The 15511-nt window shown below is 35.4% G+C and overlaps 1 protein-coding gene across 1 annotated transcript in view; it reads left to right on the top strand.

Annotated features, from left to right (window-relative positions):
- The window catches only part of LOC142353006 (nuclear envelope integral membrane protein 1a-like), a 501744-nt gene that overhangs the window by 473499 nt on the left and 12734 nt on the right, over nucleotides 1-15511 (top strand). The gene's annotated exons all lie outside the window — the stretch shown is intronic.

Here is a 15511-nt window from a genome sequence, read left to right as displayed (position 1 = left end):
GATAAACATTTCGGCTGGCAGGATACGATCCTTAATGAGAAAATCAGTGGAGTGGTCAAATTTTTGTCGAAAATAATACTTTTATTTCCCAGTTAATTTGCCTATTTATGCGGTTTATGTTTTTTGCTGTAAGAGTTTGAAGGAATATTCTACTGAAAGAAAGATGAGGCATTAGCCATTTTGCTTAAAACTAAGTTCAGGTGATTTTCATAGGTTAGGTTTGAATCAATTTGTACTCCAAGATATCGACAAGCATGAGCTAGTTTGATAACTTCACCTTTAGAAGTAAATTCTGGATCCGAATTGGTATGCTTTGTAAAGAATAACATCTATCGGCATTTAAAGTGAGTTGTTTCTCTGTGAGGTATTTGTCTGTTTGTTTCAATTCTTTTTCGATATTTATTGGAATATTTTCATTACTTTCATATTTGCCTATAATACTGTTGTCCTCCGCAAATTGAACAATATCATTTTCAGCTTCCAGTTTTTCAGAGAAATTGTTGACATATAACAGAAAAATAAGAGGTCCTAACACAGCTCCTTGTGGAACACCATGATTAATAGTTATTTTATATACAGGGTTGCAATTGCTAAATATACAGTAAATTGTCCATGTACAGGAGTTTGTTTCTGACTAATTTTTTCGAAGTAGTTCCAACAAATCATGGTTTATAGAGATTTTGATAAGTCAGTAAATTCAAGTTTTTTAGTTTGTGACGATATGAATTCTGTTGATAGAGAAAAAATTGCGATCGCGAAACAATTATGCAGGGGTTATATTGACCTCAGTCAAGTAAGCTAACCTACAAATCTAATGCATCACAAACTTCGTCGAATAATCACATCGAAAACCTTATCTAGTATTTCCCGAAAGTGCTTTCTCACTGATCTCGGAGGCAAAGTTTTGGCCCCAAAACTTCAATGTGGCAACATGTTATTCAAATAAAAAGGCCCACGTTTGCTCAAGAAACAAGCCAATACATACAATTCCAATTGCACTTGAGAGAAAAACAAAATTGAACGTTTCTGTTAAACGGTGTGATTATTCAACTGAATGTTGGTAATGTGTTAGGTTTGTTGATTCGATTATTCGACTGAGGTAGATATGACCCCTGATAATTGTTTCGCGATCCCAATTTTTTTGTCTTAATCAATAGTATATATATGATCACTAAAGTTGAAAAACTTGAATTTGCCGTCTTCAAAATCTCGATAAACAATGGTTTGTTGGAACCACTTCGAAATTGTCACTCAGAAACAAACTCCTGTACAATGACAATTTACTGTATATGTAGCAATTGCAACCCTGTTCATAAAATAACTATTAATCATGGTGTTCGACAAGGAACTGTGTTAGGACCTCTTATTTTTCTGTTGTGTCAACAATTTCTTTGAAAAACTGGAAGCTCAAAATGATATTGTTCAATTTGCGGATGACACTAGTTTTATATGCAAATTTAAGTAATGAAAATTTTTCACTAAAAATTGAAAAAAAATAGAACAAACAGACAAATACCTCGCAGAGAATCAACTCAGTTTAAATGGCGATAAAACAGATGTTATTCTTTACAAAGCATACCGATTCGGATTCAGAGTTTAGTTTTAAAGGTGAAGTTATCCAACCAGCTAATGCTTGCCGATATCTTCGAGTACAATTTGATTGAGATCTAAACTTTAAAAGTAATCTGAATTCAGTTTAAATTCCTTTAAAAGTAAGAGTTAATATTTTCAAGTCATTTGCTCTCATTTGTCTTTCAGTGGAATATTCTTTCAAACTCTTACAGCAAAAAAAATCGCATCTATAGGCAAGTTTTAAATATTTATTATAAATTCATGATGAATTTCATTGATAAGCATAAAATTATAAATAAAGAACAATTCGGGTTTCAAGAAAAAAAATCAGCAACAGATGCAGTTTTAGAACTGGTTGAATCAGCTTCGTCTAATTTAGATCAAAGCAAAGAAACTGTTGCTATTTTTCTAGATCTTGCAAAAGCGTTTAATTCCATTTCGCATAACATTTTTCTTGAAAAAGTTGAAATGTACGGTTTTTCCCAGGAAGCGAAAGAATTACTGTTTTCATTTCCTGCCAACCGCAGACAAACGGTAAAACTTAATGGCATGTTCTCTGATTGTGAAATTGTGAGTGTCAGTGTGCCACAAGGAACTGTTTTAGGACCACTCATTTTTCTTATATGCGAACGATTTCTCATCTAATTTAAACACAACGGAAAAAGTAATTCATTTCGCAGATGACACAAGTATTGTCTGTTGTGGACAGAAAAGTGCCTTCATGGAAAAGTCACGAAAATTTTACAAAAAACAGAAGAATATTTAGAGATGAACAAATTAACTTTGATTACAAACAAAACCGAATTAATCTTTTTTTCGCGCGATCATTCTGATTTCGGATCTATTTTTTACAAAAACGGAGTTCTCGACACAAAAAAGTTGCAGATATCTTAGTATTCAAATTGACAGGAATCTTAGTTTCGATGAGCAGCTGAATAAAACCTTAAAAAAGATGTCTCATGCTATAAGATCAATTTTCCTAATAAGACATCAAATTCCCCTGAACGCGCGCATTCTTCTAAAGGCACTTTCTCACTTATCATTTTCGGCAATCTTCTTTCAAATTTTATCTGCAAGAAAACCTGAAACGCCTTAACCGACAGATTAACTGGGGTGTAAAGGTGTGCTTTCTGAGCAAAAAGTATGACAAAGCAAGAGATCTGCTAATCTAGACAAAGACCCTACCAGCTGAGCTAATAATAGCAAAAATGTCGCTAATCAAATTTTGTTATATAGCCAGGCAAGAAAATCTGAGTATGATATAGCCAGTATCTGAGTCTTCATCAAAATACTCGAACAAAACAAAATTAGACAGAATGACAAAACCAGCTTTGGAATGAATTCTATTGTTCGTCAATGCGTACAGGAATGGAATAAATTACCAGTGGCTTCGGTTGGCGAAAAAAAACGTTTTTAAGAAAATGTTGAATGATTTCTTGCTCTCACAACATGAAAAAATTCCATTGAATAGTAAAGTAGGAGCTTTAAAAAGTTATTTCTATTTTTAGGAAGAAAACAATCGGAAGAAAATTTTTTAATATGCTGCTTTAAGAAAATTGCTGATGTTTATTATTTTATTTTGTTTGAACGAGTTGAAGTATTTTTTGTTTCGTATATTTAACCGTATGGTTATAATTTTAATTTACTTGTTGCAAAAAAAGTTATTTGGGGAATTTAAGGTTGTTATATTCGACACTAATTTGACCACTCCACTGATTTTCTCATTAAGGATAGTATCAGCCGAATTGTTTATCTCAAATGTTAGCTTAATGAAGCTACAAACAGATAAGAACTGGGAAACATCCAAAAATTGTACAATGCTTACTAGTTGCCAAAACGCTAGACAGAACAAATCAAATTATTATAATAAAGAGAACGAAAAGAAAATCGAGTAAGAAATCTTTGGTCTTGAAAAGCGTTCAAAAATGGATCAAATTTCCCTCTTCAATAAAAACTTTAACAGTAAAACTTGCTTTAAAAATGTTTTAACCGAGTTTTTGCGCGATCAGCAGAAGAAAGTACCCATATATAGACAAATAGGAGACTTCAAACCCTATTTTAACCTATGAGAACGAAAGGCCACATTTTTAAGATTATTATAACAATTCTGAACAATACTGAATAATTTATTTAACAATCGAAAGCATGTAGATACCTAACCTTAGGGTTATAATCTGAATAATTTACATGTTTCGACAACACGGTTTTTACCGTGGTCGGGACTACCAGGAACTACCATGGGCAGATAATGAATGCATCCAATGCCAATGGTGCCAAAGAAATTTACACTCTGACTGTGTTGGAATTAGAGAAGGAATGATCAGCGTAACTATAAATTGGTCGCGCAAAGCTTCAGAAGATGTCAGTATTTCAATAGCGAGGAGAGAACGAAAAAAACATACTGTAACTTGACCATACTTCAAATGATCAGGCGTCAATAAAAACCAGGAACTACACAAGAATATATGACAGACACTAGTCAAGATGACGAAAGTAAAAAAATTAATAAATTAAGCTTTGGAGTACTAAACTGAGGGGTCTTCATCTCACATAACCGTAACTGAATTTCATGTACAGGGTTTCAATTACTACATTTACATTAAATTGTACAGGAGTTGGTTTCTGAGTAATATTTTCGAAATAGTTCCAACAAATCATGGTTTATAGAGATTTTGATAAGTCAGTAATTTTAAGTTTTTTTAACTTTTATTGATGATATGAATACTATTGATAAAGATGGTTTACCAAACCCATTCACAGCTCATTTTAGGCCTAGTTTTAAGTTTGAACCAAATTTCCATTTCTCGCTGGTGGTTTTTTCATACGCGGAATTTTGACATTGATTTTGTTTTTTTTTATTTTTATCTAATTTTTTTAAAATAGTTTTCTCAATTCACTCATAGTCCGTTCTAGGTCTAGTTTTTCTGTTTAGTCGATGATAATTCTTTGAATTGTACGTCAGCATATGACGTCTCAACTACTTAATTCTGCTTTTTGTTCATTCATTCATGCAATTTCAACTGAATTTTTTATTCTCGTTATTTTTTTGACGTCTGATCATCTGGAGTTTGGTCCTGTTGCAGTATGTTTTTTTGGTTCTTTCCTCGCTAGTGAAGTACTGACATCTTTGCAAGATTTGCGCGACCAATTTATACTTCCGCTGATTATTCCTTCTCTAAATCCAATACGGGAGATGCCATATGGCGAGAGATTTGTAACGTCTTTTCTGCATAAATAACACACTCCGCATTTTAGCTTGTGAATCCGATATTCAAAATCTACCCTTTTGATTCAATTAATATTCTTAAATGTACTCATGATTTCAAAATGCTATTAATTTTAAACAGCGGCATTGCTAGAGTTGAAACTATATGGCCTTCACCCGCCGGCATCCAAGTCAATGTCACATTCGACAACAACGCACAACAAGTTAAGTTCATTTATTCCGGAATACAACAAGAGTACAGACTACTTCAAATCTGCTTTTTGTTCATTCATGCAATTTCATATGAATTTCGTGCATGACGTTATTTTTCACTCTTAGTGGAGTGAGTTTTTTTGTTCATTCGCGTGATTAAATTTTTGGTCACACGTGATTTCGTTCTCAAAAATGATGTTCGCTCTCAAAAATGACTTCCTCACTCTGAAAATCACTTTTGTTTACTTTAAAGAGATATGGTCAAATGAATGTATTTCACTCTAATTGAAGGTTATTTAAGAGAGCTTTTAGGTTATCTAATAGAAGCAGCAATAAGTTATAGAGATTCATAATCAAAATATAACATCTCAGCATTTACTTAAAAATTTTAGTTTTCTTCGTCTCTTCTTTCTTTTATTATCTTTTTGGTTGCAGATATACGAAGCTATTGCGGCTATTTTCTGGCAATATGCCTGCTATGTATTTTATTATTCTCGTTATTTTTTTTCAACGTCAGATCATCTGGAGTTTGGTCCCGTTGCGGTATGTTTTTTTTTCGTTCTCTCCTCGCTAGTGAAGTACTGACATCTTTGCAAGATTTGCGCGACCAATTTATACGTCCGCTGATTATTCCTTCTCTAAATCCAATAGTCAAAGTGTAAATTTCTTTGGCACCATTGGCATTGAGTGGATTCTTTATCTGCCCATGGTAGTTCCTGGGGACACATGCTGCATTCTATCACATTATCCGTCGGTAGTGGAATAGATATTTGGCTCGAAATAAAAAGTAAAATAGCTTTCGCCGGAAACTAAAATTCTCTTTAACACAGAATCTACCCAATCTACCCAAAAGTCCAGCCTTGGTTTTAGCTCAAGTAACTGTTTCTATCACTGAGCCGAAACACAAAATAGTTTTTCGGCTGTAAGTGGAGACTATTTAATATACTTATATCACGCTTTAGCTTTTGATTGGTTGATTTAAAATAGAAAATGGAAAAATAGTAAACGCTGGAAACTTGTATATTTTCAGTTACTACCGTTGCCTCACTACCGTTCAGTTGCTTATATACAAACCCCTATTGACTTCAATCAAAGAAAAGCACTATAGAGGTGAGAAGCACTGCGCTCCTAGAGCAAAAATTTAGCAAAAAACTTCAAATACGTTACTAAAACAATATCATTTTTAAGATAAGAATACCAGTAGCTAAGCTCCATTATACGGGAGATGCCATATGGCGACAGAGATTTGGAACGTCTTTCCTGCATAAATAACACACTCCGCATTTTAGCTTGTGAATCCTATATTCAGAATCTACCCTTTTGATTCAATTAATATTCTTAAATGTACTCATGATTTCAAAATGCTATTAATTTTAAACAGCGGCATTGCTAGAGTTGAAACTATATGGCCTTCACCCGCCGGCATCCAAGTCAATGTCACATTCGACAACAACGCACAACAAGTTAAGTTCATATATTCCGGAATACAACAAGAGTACAGACTACTTCAAATCTGCTTTTTGTTCATTCATTCATGCAATTTCAACTGAATTTCGTGCATGACGTTATTTTTCACACTTAGTGGAGTGAGTTTTTTTTGTTCATTCGCGTGATTAATTTTACGTAATTTCGTGTTTCTTTTTGGTCACACGTGTTTCTTTTTGGTCACACGTAATTTCGTTCTCAAAAATGATCTTCGCTCTAAAAAATGACTTCCTCACTCTGAAAATCACTTTTGTTTACTTTAAAGAGATATGGTCAAATGAATGTATTTCACTCTAATTGAAGGTTATTTTAGAGAGCTTTTAGGTTATCTAATAGAAGCAGCAATAAGTTATACAGATTGATAATCAAAATATAACATCTCAGCGTTTAATGAAAAATTTTAGTTTTCTTTGTCTCTTCTTTCTTTTTATTATCTTTTTGGTTGCAGATATACGATGCTATTGCGGCTATTTTCTGGCAATATGCCTGCTATGTATTTTATTATTCTCGTTATTTTTTTTCAACGTCAGATCTGGAGTTTGGTCCCGTTGCAGTATGTTTTTTTTCGTTCTCTCCTCGCTAGTGAAGTACTGACATCTTTGCAAGATTTGCGCGACCAATTTATACGTCCGCTGATTATTCCTTCTCTAAATCCAATAGTCAAAGTGTAAATTTCTTTGGCACCATTGGCATTGAGTGGATTCTTTATCTGCCCATGGTAGTTCCTGGGGACACATGCTGCATTCTATCACATTATCCGTCGGTAGTGGAATAGATATTTGGCTCGAAATAAAAAGTAAAATAGCTTTCGCCGGAAACTAAAATTCTCTTTAACACAGAATCTACCCAATCTACCCAAAAGTCCAGCCTTGGTTTTAGCTCAAGTAACTGTTTCTATCACTGAGCCGAAACACAAAATAGTTTTTCGGCTGTAAGTGGAGACTATTTAATATACTTATATCACGCTTTAGCTTTTGATTGGTTGATTTAAAATAGAAAATGGAAAAATAGTAAACGCTGGAAACTTGTATATTTTCAGTTACTACCGTTGCCTCACTACCGTTCAGTTGCTTATATACAAACCCCTATTGACTTCAATCAAAGAAAAGCACTATAGAGGTGAGAAGCACTGCGCTCCTAGAGCAAAAATTTAGCAAAAAACTTCAAATACGTTACTAAAACAATATCATTTTTAAGATAAGAATACCAGTAGCTAAGCTCCATTATACGGGAGATGCCATATGGCGACAGAGATTTGGAACGTCTTTCCTGCATAAATAACACACTCCGCATTTTAGCTTGTGAATCCTATATTCAGAATCTACCCTTTTGATTCAATTAATATTCTTAAATGTACTCATGATTTCAAAATGCTATTAATTTTAAACAGCGGCATTGCTAGAGTTGAAACTATATGGCCTTCACCCGCCGGCATCCAAGTCAATGTCACATTCGACAACAACGCACAACAAGTTAAGTTCATATATTCCGGAATACAACAAGAGTACAGACTACTTCAAATCTGCTTTTTGTTCATTCATTCATGCAATTTCAACTGAATTTCGTGCATGACGTTATTTTTCACACTTAGTGGAGTGAGTTTTTTTTGTTCATTCGCGTGATTAATTTTACGTAATTTCGTGTTTCTTTTTGGTCACACGTGTTTCTTTTTGGTCACACGTAATTTCGTTCTCAAAAATGATCTTCGCTCTAAAAAATGACTTCCTCACTCTGAAAATCACTTTTGTTTACTTTAAAGAGATATGGTCAAATGAATGTATTTCACTCTAATTGAAGGTTATTTTAGAGAGCTTTTAGGTTATCTAATAGAAGCAGCAATAAGTTATACAGATTGATAATCAAAATATAACATCTCAGCGTTTAATGAAAAATTTTAGTTTTCTTTGTCTCTTCTTTCTTTTTATTATCTTTTTGGTTGCAGATATACGATGCTATTGCGGCTATTTTCTGGCAATATGCCTGCTATGTATTTTATTATTCTCGTTATTTTTTTTCAACGTCAGATCTGGAGTTTGGTCCCGTTGCAGTATGTTTTTTTTCGTTCTCTCCTCGCTAGTGAAGTACTGACATCTTTGCAAGATTTGCGCGACCAATTTATACGTCCGCTGATTATTCCTTCTCTAAATCCAATAGTCAAAGTGTAAATTTCTTTGGCACCATTGGCATTGAGTGGATTCTTTATCTGCCCATGGTAGTTTCTGATGACACAGGCTGCATTCCATCACATTATGCGTCGGTAGTGGAATAGATATTTGGCTCGAGATAAAAAGTAAAATAGCTTTCGCCGGAAACTAAAATTCTCTTTAACACAGAAGCTACCCAATCGAAGTCCAGCCTTGGTTTTAGCTCAAGTAACTGTTTCTATCACTGAGCCGAAACTCAAAATAGTTTTTCGGCTGTAAGTGGAGACTCTTTAATATATTTATATCACGCTTTAGCTTTTGATTGGTTGATTTAAAATAGAAAATGGAAAAATAGTAAGCGCTGGAAACTTGTATATTTTCAGTTACTACCGTTGCCTCACTACCGTTCAGTTGCTTATATACAAACCCCTCTTGACTTCAATCAAAGAAAAGCACTATAGAGGTGAGAAGCACTGCGCTCCTAGAGCAAAAATTTAGCAAAAAACTTCAAATACGTTACTAAAACAATATCATTTTTAAGATAAGAATACCAGTAGCTAAGCTCGATTATACGGGAGATGCCATATGGCGACAGAGATTTGGAACGTCTCTCCTGCATAAATAACACACTCCGCATTTTAGCTTGTGAATCCGATATTCAGAATCTACCCTTTTGATTCAATTAATATTCTTAAATGTACTCATGATTTCAAAATGCTATTAATTTTAAACTGCGGCATTGCTAGAGTTGAAACTATATGGCCTTCACCCGCCGGCATCCAAGTCAATGTCACATTCGACAACAACGCACAACAAGTTAAGTTCATATATTCCGGAATACAACAAGAGTACAGACTACTTCAAATCTGCTTTTTGTTCATTCATTCATGCAATTTCAACTGAATTTCGTGCATGACGTTATTTTTCACTCTTAGTGGAGTGAGTTTTTTTTGTTCATTCGCGTGATTAATTTTACGTAATTTCGTGTTTCTTTTTGGTCACACGTGTTTCTTTTTGGTCACACGTAATTTCGTTCTCAAAAATGACCTTCGCTCTAAAAAATGACTTCCTCACTCTGAAAATCACTTTTGTTTACTTTAAAGAGATATGGTCAAATGAATGTATTTCACTCTAATTGAAGGTTATTTTAGAGAGCTTTTAGGTTATCTAATAGAAGCAGCAATAAGTTATACAGATTCATAATCAAAATATAACATCTCAGCGTTTAATGAAAAATTTTAGTTTTCTTTGTCTCTTCTTTCTTTTTATTATCTTTTTGGTTGCAGATATACGATGCTATTGCGGCTATTTTCTGGCAATATGCCTGCTATGTATTTTATTATTCTCGTTATTTTTTTTCAACGTCAGATCTGGAGTTTGGTCCCGTTGCAGTATGTTTTTTTTCGTTCTCTCCTCGCTAGTGAAGTACTGACATCTTTGCAAGATTTGCGCGACCAATTTATACGTCCGCTGATTATTCCTTCTCTAAATCCAATAGTCAAAGTGTAAATTTCTTTGGCACCTTTGGCATTGAGTGGATTCTTTATCTGCCCATGGTAGTTTCTGATGACACAGGCTGCATTCCATCACATTATGCGTCGGTAGTGGAATAGATATTTGGCTCGAGATAAAAAGTAAAATAGCTTTCGCCGGAAACTAAAATTCTCTTTAACACAGAAGCTACCCAATCGAAGTCCAGCCTTGGTTTTAGCTCAAGTAACTGTTTCTATCACTGAGCCGAAACACAAAATAGTTTTTCGGCTGTAAGTGGAGACTCTTTAATATATTTATATCACGCTTTAGCTTTTGATTGGTTGATTTAAAATAGAAAATGGAAAAATAGTAAGCGCTGGAAACTTGTATATTTTCAGTTACTACCGTTGCCTCACTACCGTTCAGTTGCTTATATACAAACCCCTCTTGACTTCAATCAAAGAAAAGCACTATAGAGGTGAGAAGCAGTGCGCTCCTAGAGCAAAAATTTAGCAAAAAACTTCAAATACGTTACTAAAACAATATCATTTTTAAGATAAGAATACCAGTAGCTAAGCTCGATTATACGGGAGATGCCATATGGCGACAGAGATTTGGAACGTCTCTCCTGCATAAATAACACACTCCGCATTTTAGCTTGTGAATCCGATATTCAGAATCTACCCTTTTGATTCAATTAATATTCTTAAATGTACTCATGATTTCAAAATGCTATTAATTTTAAACAGCGGCATTGCTAGAGTTGAAACTATATGGCCTTCACCCGCCGGCATCCAAGTCAATGTCACATTCGACAATAACGCACAACAAGTTAAGTTCATATATTCCGGAATACAACAAGAGTACAGACTACTTCAAATCTGCTTTTTGTTCATTCATTCATGCAATTTCAACTGAATTTCGTGCATGACGTTATTTTTCACTCTTAGTGGAGTGAGTTTTTTTGTTCATTCGCGTGATTAAATTTACGTAATTTCGTGTTTCTTTTTGGTCACACGTAATTTCGTTCTCAAAAATGATCTTCGCTCTCAAAAATGACTTACTCACTCTGAAAATCACTTTTTTTTCCTTTAAGAGATATGGTCAAATGAATGTATTTCACTCTAATTGAGGGTTATTTTAGAGAGCTTTTAGGTTATCTAATAGAAGCAGCAATAAGTTATACAGATTCATAATCAAAATATAACATCTCAGCGTTTAATGAAAAATTTTAGTTTTCTTTGTCTCTTCTTTCTTTTTATTATCTTTTTGGTTGCAGATATACGAAGCTATTGCGGCTATTTTCTGGCAATATGCCTGCTATGTATTTTATTATTCTCGTTATTTTTTTTCAACGTCAGATCATCTGGAGTTTGGTCCCGTTGCGGTATGTTTTTTTTCGTTCTCTCCTCGCTAGTGAAGTACTGACATCTTTGCAAGATTTGCGCGACCAATTTATACGTCCGCTGATTATTCCTTCTCTAAATCCAATAGTCAAAGTGTAAATTTCTTTGGCACCTTTGGCATTGAGTGGATTCTTTATCTGCCCATGGTAGTTCCTGGTGACACAGGCTGCATTCCATCACATTATCCGTCGGTAGTGGAATAGATATTTGGCTCGAAATAAAAAGTAAAATAGCTTTCGCCGGAAACTAAAATTCTCTTTAACACAGAAGCTACCCAATCGAAGTCCAGCCTTGGTTGTAGCTCAGGTAACTGTTTCTATCACTGAGCCGAAACACAAAATAGTTTCCCGGCTGTAAGTGGAGACTATTTAATATATTTATATCACGCTTTAGCTTTTGATTGGTTGATTTAAAATAGAAAATGGAAAAATAGTAAACGCTGGAAACTTGTATATTTTCAGTTACTACCGTTGCCTCACTACCGTTCAGTTGCTTATATACAACCCCCTATTGACTTGAATCAAAGAAAAGCACTATAGAGGTGAGAAGCACTGCGCTCCTAGAGCAAAAATTTAGCAAAAAACTTCAAATACGTTACTAAAACAATATCATTTTTAAGATAAGAATACCAGTAGCTAAGCTCGATTATACGGGAGATGCCATATGGCGACAGAGATTTGGAACGTCTTTCCTGCATAAATAACACACTCCGCATTTTAGATTGTGAATCCGATATTCAAATCTATCCTTTTGATTCAATTATTATTCTTAAATGTATTCATGATCTCAAAATGCTATTAATTTTAAACAGCGGCATTGCTAGAGTTGAAACTATATGGCCTTCAACCGCCGGCATCCAAGTCAATGTCGCATTCGACAACAACGCACAACAAGTTGAGTTCATTTATTCCGGAATACAACAAGAGTACAACTTAGCAATCTTTACGTGGTACTACTCTGGCTTCTACGCCATGCCACACAACCTCAATCAAACCGCAGTGAGCTCATTTAAGTATCCAATCAAACCACCCATTGCTTTTTGAAAAGCCAAGACTAGACATTTACTTATTACGTGTAATGATTTAGCTTCTTTATAAACAGAAACAAACTGAAAAACAGATGGCAGACGCAAGCCCGTATGTCTGCCTGAGACGTTTCGCTAGATTACCAATTGGAAATTCTGACAAATTTGAAGGCCTGCTTCGAGAAAGCATTGTCGTATCAAGAATACCTTAACACCACCACCAATGACGACGATAGCTTCACCTACATCTTGATGGGAACGCACATAACTTTTATCTGCTTCTAGAAGGGACGCAAAACGACCTGGACAACTCACTACAAAAGCCACGTAACCCGGTATGCCTTGGGTAATTATATTGTTGAAGAGGGGCTGATATCAATTTTTTTGAGTAGGTAGGTCCCGAGAAATTCCGATATAGACCCAAGAGAGCATCTTTCGACCCAATATTCTAGGAATAGTCCTACGTGCGCAATATATTGAAAAACTTTCAAACTGACACAACTCACTAAAAATACAAACTATCGTAGTATTTCTTTAAAATTGTACAATGCCGTCATTCAATCTTTGTCATGATAACAACCGCGTTGAAGAACAGTGCGAACGAACTCTATGCATATGAACCCTCAAGCGTTTGTTTTGTACTTAAGTCAGTATTCGCTACAAACATTGAATATGCACCTATTAAAGGTTACATGAATTCCCCATTTTGGTAATCGTTGTTTAACTGAATGCATCGCTCTCCTCAATTACAGACATTTACTTTAGTTTTATTTAACCATTTTTCCCAGATAGTGCCTGTTCTCACCCTTCGCCCTATAATGTTTTCACCGAGCGATTCCGAATTAGAATTTGATGGATCGAATTGATAAGCCTATCGAATTATACTTACCATTTTGATTTATTTAAGTGTTCCCATCGCGATCAACAATTTTTCTATGGCCTTTTCCTGCAGCATCTAAAACCTTTTGGCGAGAGAAATGACACTTGATAGTGCGAGTTGCGTTGGGTAACACGTTCGCCACCCTAGCGCTTGCTCCCCCCCCCCCCAGTACCTTCAATGAGGCTGGCGAACTCAACGTTAAAATGTGGCCGTTATCATGCAAAGGTTGTGTCTTTCCGCTCTTCTGACTACGATACAGCAATGCTGACTCCAGCATCACTCCATAAAGTGCTAGGGTTTACAATTTTCGGGACTGAGATTATTGGGACTCTCATCAACATTTTCAGGGCTCCCGGCCACTGACGAGGGAACTGCCCGTACTAAGCCTAAAAACTGCGTGACAACACAAAGTTGGCTGACACCACAAACTGTCGTCAGATGGTATGTGAAATCAATGATCTCTAAATTGGAATCCAAAACTTTTAGGCCCACATCTAACCCTCCTCATGAGGAACTCAACCGTTGACATCATCTTCTCAAGGCGAGAAGGATTGTCGCTTTTGCAAATCAGGAACATCATCTCACCGAACGGTGTCTTTGAGACGCTCGCGTCTCCTTGGGTTTCGATATGACCGCGTCCACCGCGACTTCCACTTGAGGATCGTAGCCTGTGTCTTCAAGCAAAATCCCTCGGACATATCGTCGTGGCAGTACTCACCACTGGAGAATGTCTATTCTTTTGACATCACGAAATCAACGTATGGAAACAATTCATGCAAATGCTCAGGCCCACTCGATGTTGGCATAGTAGCAACGACGCAACAATGGGCGCTGGCATTTAAGCTGTTCTTCAACTTCTCAAGTAGCACAGCATGAAGGTTCATCAGCTCTTCGTTTACAGCTGCCAATGAGTTCTTCGGCCAAGCATTTGCGAAACCGACCCTTCTCCATACAGCTTTACAATTTCCGACGCCAACCCGCCCATGACTTGATGCCAGAACAATCTACTATTGGCAGCTCCGCTCAACTCAGCTCTCAATTCTTCTCATCAAAAACATTCGTGCTTGAATACTCTCGCCTGCTCCTTTAATCCCATTTCCATCTTCTGCTGCTTATAATTTTGATAGTTGTTTCGTTTAGGTAATCTTCTATTTTAGTAATCCGTTTTTTTTAAAAAAAGCCTTTTGAAAGCTCCGTCAAAACTCATTTATACCATTCAACAATCATTTTCAGTAATAAAATGCATGTTGCAAATACTACAACACCATTTTCCCAAAATCCCTCCCTGCGTTGTTTACCAACCCATACAATAAATATGAATGTTCAGTTAAATCATTTTTCTTTCCATTCAAGCATAACAAATTGATTTCCAAAAGCCTTCCGAAGAAGAGATGACCCAAAAATTAACCAAAGAATGAACTCTGAAAAAACTTCCATTTTTATGTTGAATTGTCTCCAGCACACGTGGCGCAGTACACTATACTTTTTTTTTGAATCAGGAAATCCCGGATTAGCCCCGCGGCTTGCGCCTTTTTTAGAGAGCTGTAGTATCACGCTTTAGCTTTTGATTGGTTGATAAAAAATTAAGAGATATATGCCACGTTGTAAATTGTATAATTTCAGTTACTATCACTACTGCACTACTGTTCAGTTGCTTATACACAACCCCCTTTTAGCTTGAAATTTAACTCAAAAGTTTAAATTTAACGCAGAAATCAGAACGTTTTGCCTTTAGGTTCTCAGAAATTTTTGTCAATGAGTTCTTGGAAAAACTGAATAAAAACATTACGAAAACAATGTAATTTTTGGATAGGAATACCACTAACTAAGCTCCTCAATACGGAAGATGCCACAGTTTTTTACACTAATTAAGCTAATTGTTGTGATAAACCCTCGAAAAACAAACGCTTTGTAAAAGAAATTTTTTGGTGCAAGCAGGATACCTGACAAAACACTCTTTGAACAATAAAGAACTTAACTGATTAGACTTATGAAATCGCAAGTTTTCCTGTCCGCAGATAAGGAAGGCTAGAGGTGAAAGCGTCAAATTAGAACAGTGAGGCCATATTGTTCTGAAAAATTATTTTACATGGTCGTGACTGGATATTT

Source organism: Convolutriloba macropyga, chromosome 14 (genome assembly GCF_964194025.1).
Source record: "Convolutriloba macropyga chromosome 14, txConMacr16.3, whole genome shotgun sequence".
NCBI classification, from domain to species: domain Eukaryota; kingdom Metazoa; phylum Xenacoelomorpha; order Acoela; family Convolutidae; genus Convolutriloba; species Convolutriloba macropyga.
This window is presented reverse-complemented; position numbering and strand designations above follow the sequence as displayed.